The sequence below is a fragment of the Chamaea fasciata genome, unplaced genomic scaffold, assembly GCF_029207755.1.
Source record: "Chamaea fasciata isolate MVZ Bird 193981 ecotype frontalis unplaced genomic scaffold, bChaFas1.0.hap1 SCAF_2, whole genome shotgun sequence".
NCBI lineage: Eukaryota > Metazoa > Chordata > Aves > Passeriformes > Sylviidae > Chamaea > Chamaea fasciata.
Window position 1 is genome coordinate 63,188,648 of NW_027094087.1, and position 10,273 is coordinate 63,198,920.

A 10,273-nucleotide genomic window follows, 5' to 3' on the forward strand; every position below is an offset into this window, starting at 1 on the left:
GAAGGTTTAGGGATTCTTTCATAACTTCATTACACTGGCTATAGTGCAAGCATATTCTCTCTCCACAGAAAATGGAATAAAATTCCTGCCAAAAGCATGATTAAAATCTGCATAGGGATGTGACCTAAAATCATGCTTTTTATGAACAACCCTCTCCTATTTTCTAAATTTGTATTTGCCATTTTACTGCTTGATTTTTGACCATTATTAATCACTGAACATGAATTTTTGATGTGTGACACCCTTTTTTTATTAAGAGGCTAATTAAAATCATTACTATAAATTGTGTGCTTTGGTACCACAACCAAAAATGTCTCACACTCTGCCACTTGAGTTGATTGAATACCAAGAATGTGTTTTCTAAACCAACACTCACAAGGAGGGTCACCAGCAGCAGATTTCACAGGTATTTGCTGTTATTTGTATTCCCTTCAAACACTGGAGGAAATAATATTTTAGCAAGACAAGTTCTGTTTTCCATTTTTCTTCAGATATGTCTACCTAAACTGTTATGTTTACTATGCCTATTTATCAAACTCTAGTTTTATCATCAAAATTTTTATTCCAACTTCATCCTCCTAATATGGAGAGCTCTACCAACCCCTTCTTAAATAAATGTACTTTGATGTCTCTTGCCTTAAGTACTACTACCATTTTTTAGTACTGCCTTAACTACTACTACTACCATTACTCATTTATTCTAATACTGCCCTAGAAGTTCCTATTTTTTTTGCTTTATTCAAGTGGTTCTTATCCTTGATGCTTTGTTCTTCATATAATCTGTCTCTCCTTCCTTCATTTGCTTTTTTTAGTGACTTTCACTCCCATCCTTATTCCCTGGGTTTCCATCCAGTCATCAAATGACTTCTTAATCATGTCTCCTTCCTTCCTTCCTTCCTTCCTTCCTTCCTTCCTTCCTTCCTTCCTTCCTTCCTTCCTTCCTTCCTTCCTTCCTTCCTTCCTTCCTTCCTTCCTTCCTTCCTTCCTTCCTTCCTTCCTTCCTTCCTTCCTTCCTTCCTTCCTTCCTTCCTTCCTTCCTTCCTTCCTTCCTTCCTTCCTTCCTTCCTTCCTTCCTTCCCCTTCTGCAGGTTCTTGTTTAAGCCTTTTAATAACAGCTCGCACTAAGAATTGTTGGGTGGTCCCTTCCCTTTCCACTTACCCTTTTCCTCTACCCCTTTTCTCTTTCTCTTTGAATTTATTTATCAGAGTGTTTCTAATCCTTTCTTTTCAGTTACTTCACCTTTCTTTCCCAGGAACTGGTCTCTTTTTCTCTACCTCCTTCAGACAATGTTGTTCCCATCTTTGACTCTTTGTCTTGTGGCCTGCATGTGTTATTCTAATGATCTGCCCCTGAGTCAGTCAGAAAGCTTAATTTTCTGTGCTGATTGGGTCTTTCCCCAAGATAAGATGCTGACCCGAGTGGCACAAGAATGACAGAGTTCAAGTACTTATGCTCCTTTCCAAAGAATGCAATGATAGCTTTGTTCCTAATTTATAAAGGGTACAGCTTTTGAAGCAATTAATGAAAGGATGGAAGTGATATTAATTTCACTTTTTATGAGTTGTAATGCAGATTTTGGAATAAATGGATAAGCCTGAAGAAAAGCTTCAAAGTACTCCAGCAGTTTTAACCACTGTTTTAATTAACAATGAGCTAAGGCTATCGCACTGATCACAAAAGAGAAATGCACATATCAAAACCAACATGGAAATAAAGTTTCATAGTGATTCTTTTATGACACAGGGGATATATATTAGATTCATGTCAGAGACAAAACATACTTGATCAAGAGAAGAGCCATTCTGCATTATATCATATTATTTTACTGAGGTTGAATAAACATGGTATCACAATTACTGCATGATGAAATAGGAAACCAAAAATGGTACAATGTTGAGAGAAAAGGAAAAAGAGCATTATTAGGTTTTGTCCTACACAATCACATTTTTATCCCAAAGCTTGTCCTGCATATATTTGATTATAAAAATAAGTTGATATACCTAACATCAGCTTGAAGGAATTCCTACAAAATAGATACAGAGGAACTGTGCCTTCGTTCATTTCTTTTTCATCATTGTTGCATCCACTTGATATATTTCTCATAGAAGAAAACACATATTAAGATTTCAATAATCAGACTTTTTCCCTGTAGGCAACATATACAGCATCATAATCATAGTTTATGAGCATCATCTCACTTCATTTTAACCACCTAAATATTAGGGGTCAGTTTAGCCAGGTGAGATTTCTCCACTGGAAAGAGTTGAGAGAATCATATTAACTATACAAATAACCACACCTACTTTCTAACCTTGTAAATGACTGGTAACAAGAAGGTGGCAATGTACCTTATGTCCTTTTTACTTCTAGTCAGAGACACAAGTATCATTTATAACATTTAGTTTAGTGTAGATACTTATCTACTGCAGATTTTTAAAAAAGGATCTCACATTGGTATTGGAAATCAAATATTTCAGTTCATACTAATCTGTCTAAACTTTATAAACCTGGGTATGAACTCCTGGCTCTCATTACAACAGGTGTTTTGATTTTCACTGGTGACTTCAGGAAACTCAGATTTCACAGGTAAGATCTTTATATCCTACGCAAACTATGTTCTCTCTGACCAAGGTTTTGTGGAAAGAATGCGTGAATTATTTAATGTTCATTTCTTTTCTAAATAAGGTAACAAATTCTTTTTCCCCTCTTATATTTGAAACAATTATTGCCAGTTACTAATACCTGAGGTGCAGGTTTAAGGGTGGTTCAGCGACACATTTAGTATCAGTTGTGATGTTGACATGTCTAGAATCCCTTAGAGTTTGCAGAAGCTGTTAATTACACTTCAGTAGCTGTTACTTATTGAGTAAACAAACTTCAGTCAACTATAAGACTTTCCAGGCTCATTAAGGATCTGGAAAAAAACAAAAAATTGACTGTTTTTAAAGGTACATTGACTTTATAAATCTTTTAGCTATAAGGCACATAAATCTTTAAACTGCAAGACATCAGTGTAATTAACTTGTTTTTTTAAGGTATTACGTGTACATGTATTAAGGTATTATATTTTAAGGTATTACATGTATTTAAATACATGTAAATAAATAAAAAAAAAAAAATTAAAAAGTCCATTTTCAGGGCAAAAGCACACCTATTGAAATCTGCCACAAGCTACTACCTGAATGAAAGTTCTCATTTTTTCTAATGTTGCAGGTTATATTTCAGTTAATGTTTTAGCAGTGTTGACAAACCATGTTTTTAAATCTGTAATTGTAATCCATAATTTAAAAAAAAAAAAAAAAGCGTGGGTTTTGAAGTGGACTTGAATTAAATGTTGAGGTTTTTTGAGAAAGGCAGGATTTATCACTCATTTTAAAGACTGAGTCTTTTGGAACATTCAGAATCTGAGTCTGGAAATTACTTTAATTCTAACAGTAAATATGAAGAAATAAACAAAAACAAAGGAGATGTACGAGTTATGTGTATAATTTCTGGAACTGAAGTAATTTTGAATATGTCGTATGCTTAGACAGTCTACCTTATTTCAAAAATATGTCTGTACTAACAATCTGTCACTGAATCCACCCAATGTGCTTATATTTCATAGTAAAGCCTTCTATTGCGTGGGGCCTATTAATAAGGCAAACACTCTAGGTTTTTGAACAGGTGGCCTACCGAAGTAGGCAAGAGTACCCACCCTGTGCGAAGATACCCAAAATACCCATTTTTAAAATTAAAAAAAATTTCAACTACCTCAGTATAAGCTTTAGCAGTATCTTAGTCTGGGGACCATTTGGAAATGGAAATAATTTCACCACTTAAACTACGTGAATGGAAGTAACATGCAATATTAATATTTTCTGTTTCTTAATCTTCCTTTCTGATTCTTAATCTTCAAGGTATTTCATTCTGGTGATAAAAAAATAATTTTGTTTTAGAAGTGGATAGCCCTCTCAAATGCAGGGCTTGTGTGTCTTGCTTGTATTTTAATTGCATCTTATGTTTGAATATCAGGTATATTTTTCTGATTATCTGGAACTCATATTGCAAAGGTCAGTAAGCACACACATATAAGTAATGCTTGTATATTCTCATGATATTTTTCAAGCAATAATGTTCATGTATAGAAATTGGGACATATAAATTAGTTTGTTTGAAATACATGTTGTTGTTTATGATAAGAATACAATGAAATAAACAAAATGGCTTTTCAAATTCTGAAGAAGGATATTCAAGATTAATTTGATCTACTTATATATACAAAGTGTGCCTTTAACTGATGATTTTGATTTATTATCTCAGTGTAGCCCCCTCCCTCTGTCAGTGAGCTGTGAGCTGGAAAAAAACAAATTGGAACTGGAGTAAATTTCAGATAGTCATTGCTGTGAACCTGTGTGAATAGAAAATATTTCTTCATATAATTCTAGAGAAAATGCTACCTACTCTCAAAGTGAAAACCAAAGTCATAATTAAACCTGAGGGCAATATCTATAGCGTTTGCCATGCTCCCTAGATCAGCTACAATTAGTGCAAAACAGATTTCCCCTGTCTATTCGTATTCATGATCTCGGAGATAGCACAGCTGAGGGAATATTCAAGGGGACTTTAGGGATAGAACACTCTTTCTGAAGAGAACAGAAAATTTAATCATGTGAACACAGGCTGTGTCGTGTCACTTATCTCGAGGACCAATAAACAAGGCTTTGTTATTGTATTCAACAGAATAAGAAGGACCTAAACTTGTTGGGGAGTGTTCAGAGGAGGGCCATAAAGATGACCGGAAGGCTGGAACACCTCTCCTGTGAAAACAGATTGAAAAAAGTTCTGAAGAAAACATAAAGTACTAGTGGGTAAAATAAATGATAAACAAAAAGAAAATAGATGCTGTTACTATTAAAACAGTGCTAGCACTGTTCAATAGTTCTAACACTATTAAATTTTAATAGTTCTAACACTATTAAAATCTCACACTTTCATTCCTCCTCAAACTTTAGCACTACACTAGAACACGGAGAAAAAATTATTATCAAATACTAGTATTACAATTCCTTTGTCTTGCTGTAAAGATCACTTGACAGATTGAAAGCATATCCAGATTACTAAAACTGCATATTCTGTGAGGACCAACTGAAAGAACCACACTTTTTTCGTCTAAACAAGAGAGTTGAGGGGACCTAGTAGCAGCCCTACAATACTTGAGAGTAGGTTGCTGGGAAGATGAAGCCAGAATCTTTACTGAAGTTCACAACAGCACAAAGAGGAAGAAAAAAGATATGTAAATTCAGATAAGTGTAGCTCTGAATAGATATTAAAAAAAAAAAAACAAAACAAAACACTATGAGCATGTATATAATTAATATTACACTCAAGTATAAGTATTAAGTATATAATTAATACTATAATTAAGCATACAAACAGGTTGCCCAGAGATGTTGAGAAGTCTCTGTTCTTCGAAGTCTTCAAGACTTGATGGTAGAAGAGCTTTGCACATCCTGAATTCAGCATTGATCTTTTTCTGAGCAGGAGGTAAAACTGACTGACCAGATGAGATTCCTTTCAGACTGAGTGATTCTTTGATTATTTATATGTGAAAAATCAAACCAAAACTAACAAAAAAGGCAAAAAATCCAAACCAAAACAACCCCCCCCCAAAAAAAACCCAAAAAAACCCAAAAAAAAAACCCATTAAAAAAACCCCAAAAATGCAAAAAAACCCCACAACCACTCCATCCCCCCTCAAAAAATCACAAAGACTGGAATAATAATATCCTGTTTAAAGAATTTTTGACACTTCCAAAACAACAACTTTTCCATAATAAAGAAGCACTAAAATAGTACTACTGGAGATGTCTTTTTTTACTGTCTAGTCCTTTTCTAAGGTTCAGGCAACCTTGAAATGTCATCATAAACTGATAACATTCTAAATGGGTATAATATTGCTATTCTGGCATATTTGTCTTAAAAGTCTCTCCCAGATATAGATTCAGCTGAAGATTTGAAATTGACAGTACTGAGGAGTGTATGAATTCGGATATAAAGATGATGTAGGAATTTATTTGAATTGAACATGCAAAAAGTAACTGGAGTTTTTTTCAAAGTAGAAGAAACAAGCAAACTAAAAAGTAAGTGTCTTTGAACTCAAGTGGGTGAACAACTTTCTTGGAGCAGGCATCTCCTAAGAATATTTACTGACAAAAACATCAAAGGTTTAATCTCCCTAGGGGAAACCTGGCATCTGAGACAGCATAGAAGGGTTAATATAAGTGCTATCCATTAAAAAACATTAGGACATACTCGGAGTTATCCTAAAGAATGTTGGGATTTTTCTGAGTTTCAAGAAGTAACATGAAATTCAAGGGTCTTTGCAAGCTTTTTTTTTATTGTACATGTGATATGAATTGTGACAGAATCATAGTCTGGATGAGGCTAGCAGGGACCCCTGGAAACTGCCTAATCAATTTGTCTTTCTCAGTGCAAGGGCCTTACCCTGCTGAGTTTTGAATATCTCTAGGGATGTATACTCCACAGTCTTCCTGAGAAACTTAATCCAGTGTTAGACCAAATCACCAAAAATAAAAAAAAAAATATCTCTTACGAAGAAATTAATTTTCTTGTATTTTAATTTGTGTCTCTTGACTCTTGTTCAGTCTCTGGGTCCCACTGGAAGACTCTGTCTCTATCTTCTTTACTATGGCCTATCAGAATTTTATGCACATGGATAAAATTCCCTTGAGCTCTGTTTTCTCAAAGCTGGAAATTCCCAATTCTCTATGCCTCTCCCTTTTTCTGTCCTTAAGTCCTTGCCGTACATAAATTTCCTGAAAAACTACATTTCTCTGCCTTGCTAACAGCAACAAAACTTATCAGGCTTAACAAATCAACATTCCTCTAAAATTAGTTCCTTTCAAGTCCAAAATGTCACTGTTATTTAGATTGGAGAGACATTGTTTCTGTTTCAGGAACCCTCCTTCAATTTCTCCCACCCTGAAAATATTGCTCTGCATCTACAAAATCTACAGTAATTTGTCCAAAATGTTTTCATCTACTGCTGAGACTAATACCTAAGAAAAATATTGCAGACTTCTTATTGATAAAAACATAAAAGTTTTAAATATTTTTTTCCTTACATATATTAGCTTTCATAGAGTAATTTACCATTATAAGTACTGATAATTCCATGAGCTTTTGGTCTGTACTGAACTACGAGAAAGCAAAACTAAATAAAACCATCAGGGACTTCACTGTAATAGTGCTTCTTCTAGATATTATATTTTTACATATGATTGTTTGCTTTTTAGTATGTTTACCTCTGGATTACTTTTTTTTTTTTTTTTTTTTTTTTTTTTTTTTTTTTTTTTTTCTCTCTCTCTCTCCAAAGGGAGCCAGACTAGGAGCTTTCCTTATAAGGGAAAATGTGGTCTGACCAAAATGTTTCTTTCAATGATTTTTTCCTAAGATCTGGTAAAATGCAGTTCCTAGTTGAACAGTTGAACTTAGTTCACATTGCCTTCATTACTCCTCAATACAACTAGTGATCTATCTGCTAAAAATAGATGAAAAATATATTTAAGAAAGGACTTTATATCATGATTTAGGTGCACTTTATTTTAGCCACTAAAAGGATACATATTGAACTTGTCTTAGAAATTTGTAGCACTAACCTGTCTTTCTTCCAAAAAAAAAAAAAATCTGCCAACTTTTACATTATTTTCCTTGGACCTCTGTTTTAGGGCTTACTGTCCATTGTTGTAGGCTAATGATTAATGTCTGCCCCAAAGAGCCAACACATAGGATAATGACAGGTGCAGGAGTAATCAGGTCTTGTGATAATAGACATGTTTCTGTATCAGAATAGGGTCATGAGTTTCTAATGATATTATTACTTATTGCTGAATACTATTCAGAAAATGTTCTATTTACTCCAATTAAAGAAATTTACTACCACTAAGTGGATATTGCACTTATTCATAAGATATTAAATAGGAGTCACCAGATGGTGCTGTAACACCTAATTTTATGAAGTCCTTTGTAGAACAAACAACAGGCTCTCTGTTTGGCCACAGGAAAAACTATAATCTTTCTAGTTCAATGATGCACTTCATTTTAGGGAGAGCTTATGCAAGAAACTAAAATATGTGCTTTCTAGCTTGTTTTCATTCATCAATCATATTTGTTGAGATAAGGAAATTTCTTGTGTTTGGGCTGAGAATACTAAAACAGATGAATTTTCTGCATGCAATGTGTCTCTGTGAGAAAAAAAGTAGGTGGTGTAAAATTAACACCTCAGGAACATAAGGTAAACTGTTAATTTCATTCTCAAGATTGACTATCCCTGCACAGAAGACTAACAGTTTATCCATGATACATTAAAAAAAATATATATATATATATATATTTTTTTTATATGTTTCATCCTTCTTTAGTTATCCAGCAAAGAAAACATCTATTGGAACACCTTAACACCAGTCTTGGTCAGTTGGAGAAGGAACACTGAAACCCATGATGAATTACATCGGCTTAGGAATTCATGGCATCTGACACATCAGACACTTCACTCTGTCTACTTAGATTCAAACTTAACACAAAGTTCTCTATAATTATCCATTTTTCATCCAAGATATTCTCAGTTCAGACACCTGTTGCCCAATAACATTGCTGCATTCTGTTATGCCTCTGATTGCTTTGACCGAAAAGAAAACTTGCTTTGTTCAATCCATGGAAAACACATTAAGAAAAGGAGTTATGGGACAATATAGATATATTTTTTTAAGTCTGAAACCAAAAGGATAATTGGAAATTAATTCTTCTGTTTTGATTATATTTTCTCAATATGTATTTCAGTCAACCTCTCCCCTCCTTACTTGCTTACTCACTGCTTCATCTTGTACACAAGAGGCTATGAAAAGCCTCTTTCTATCAGCTGGAAAGAAGCATGAAATATTTTGTTCACATATGCCAGAAAGTGAAAATTATGTATTTTCCCTAAAATTTGAAACAAGGTCTTCCAAGTTCAGATTCATGGTAAGAATAAGCTGCAATAAATATCAAAGCCAGCATGAAAAACAGGAGAACACATGCAAGAGTTCATATTCCGGTAAGGCTTAAAAGTTATAGTACAATAAAACAGGTTCTGAATATTTTAAAAAGTTTTTCATTATTAGTTATTTGATCAAGTGCTACTTCAGAATTTCGAGTTTCATATTTTCTCTTCAGGTCAGAGGACTATACTATTGAGCTGAAACACTTGAACAAGAACTTGCAAAGGGAAGAAAAAACATTACATAACTTATATTAACAAAAGAAAAAAAGAAAAATCAGGAAATACTAGAATAAAATAATATATCATTGAGTATTTGTCTATAAACAAGTTCTAATCTTTGTGTATTTTACTCTAGATAATTTCAACCTTGATCTCTAAAAGAAAGGAAATACTTTCAAAATACAATTAATTCTAATGTAAAACCTCCAAGATATCTCGTGGTTATTTATTTATTTAAATATCTAATTAAGCCAACACTTAAAAACCATTTATTTTATAGTTTGAATTTATCTTGTTCAAGCTTGATTTACAGTCTAAGGTGGGAACATAACTGGATGACTGTGACCATTGCCTATTATAAGAGTTTTTATTATATGTTTTGCTGTAGAATATCTGAAGGGAGAAAAAAAGGAAAAAAAAAAAGAAAAAATAAAGGTTGATCAAGGTCTCTTCAACCCTCTCAAAGATAAAATAACACCCTTTATTTTATTTGCCTCAGTGATACTTGTAAACATTCACTAATATGGAGTAATATTACTGAACTTCAGCTAAGCTGTTTGGTGTATGCTTTGAACAACATTATTATCTAATTCTTAAATTAATTACATATGCATGTAGAGGAGAAAAGTAGAAGCTCTACATTCAGTTTTATAGATGGAAGATACGATGGCAGCTAAAATTACCTGTGGAGTTCCAGAAGCTCAAAGAAGCTCTCTGCAAAGTTAATTATGTTGAAAAAAATAATCATTGGTTTATCTTTGTCATTTTCCAATGCAGTAATTCTCAAATCCTATTAAACTACTATTCTCCATTGAAGACCATTGAGAAAGATCAGAAATATTTCTCCATGGTTATTGTTTTAGTGCTTGATTGTTTCATTTATGTCAGGAGCACAGATGCTTTTTTGTTAATCAGTGGTAAGGTTTAGTTCCATTAAAACTTTCACACCCACTTATCACAAAGCATAGATGGAATAGCCATCTGTGTAAATCTATTTTTTTTTTTGAGAGATA

General features: G+C 33.4%; 1 long non-coding RNA gene across 1 annotated transcript; it reads left to right on the top strand.

The window, feature by feature from the left end:
- The first annotated feature begins 318 nt into the window (after nt 1–318).
- LOC136285979 (uncharacterized) lies at nt 319–4,872 on the top strand. Its single transcript, XR_010719638.1, has 4 exons — nt 319–406; nt 2,542–2,587; nt 4,016–4,053; nt 4,724–4,872. It is a non-coding gene; the product is annotated as an uncharacterized lncRNA (long non-coding RNA).
- The last annotated feature ends 5,401 nt before the right edge of the window (nt 4,873–10,273 follow it).